The 232-nt window shown below is 43.5% G+C and overlaps 1 long non-coding RNA gene across 1 annotated transcript in view; it reads left to right on the plus strand.

Annotated features, from left to right (window-relative positions):
* LOC121918820 overlaps positions 1 to 196 on the plus strand; it is a 1,020-nt gene extending 824 nt beyond the window's left edge. The window contains exon 3 of the long non-coding RNA XR_006101310.1: positions 66 to 196. This is a non-coding gene — a long non-coding RNA (uncharacterized LOC121918820). The remainder of the gene's footprint in view (positions 1 to 65) is intronic.
* The last annotated feature ends 36 nt before the right edge of the window (positions 197 to 232 follow it).

A 232-nucleotide genomic window follows, 5' to 3' on the forward strand; every position in this document is an offset into this window, starting at 1 on the left:
ATGATGATGATGATGATGATGATGATGATGATGATGATGATGTCATATTTCTGTCTGTCTTTCAGTTTGGAGGGGATCCCTGAGATGCTTGAGGCAGAAAGCCTTCCCTCTTTGCTGGTAACGTAATAGCGTCCTTTCCGCCCTTTTTCCTCTTATTGGAGGACTGTCCAAACTCATTCTTTTTCCCCCCTTCATAGGCAAACAATGAAGAGAAAGAAGCTGCAGGGAAAGA

This window comes from Sceloporus undulatus, unplaced genomic scaffold (genome assembly GCF_019175285.1).
Source record: "Sceloporus undulatus isolate JIND9_A2432 ecotype Alabama unplaced genomic scaffold, SceUnd_v1.1 scaffold_41303, whole genome shotgun sequence".
In the NCBI taxonomy this organism is placed as follows: domain Eukaryota; kingdom Metazoa; phylum Chordata; class Lepidosauria; order Squamata; family Phrynosomatidae; genus Sceloporus; species Sceloporus undulatus.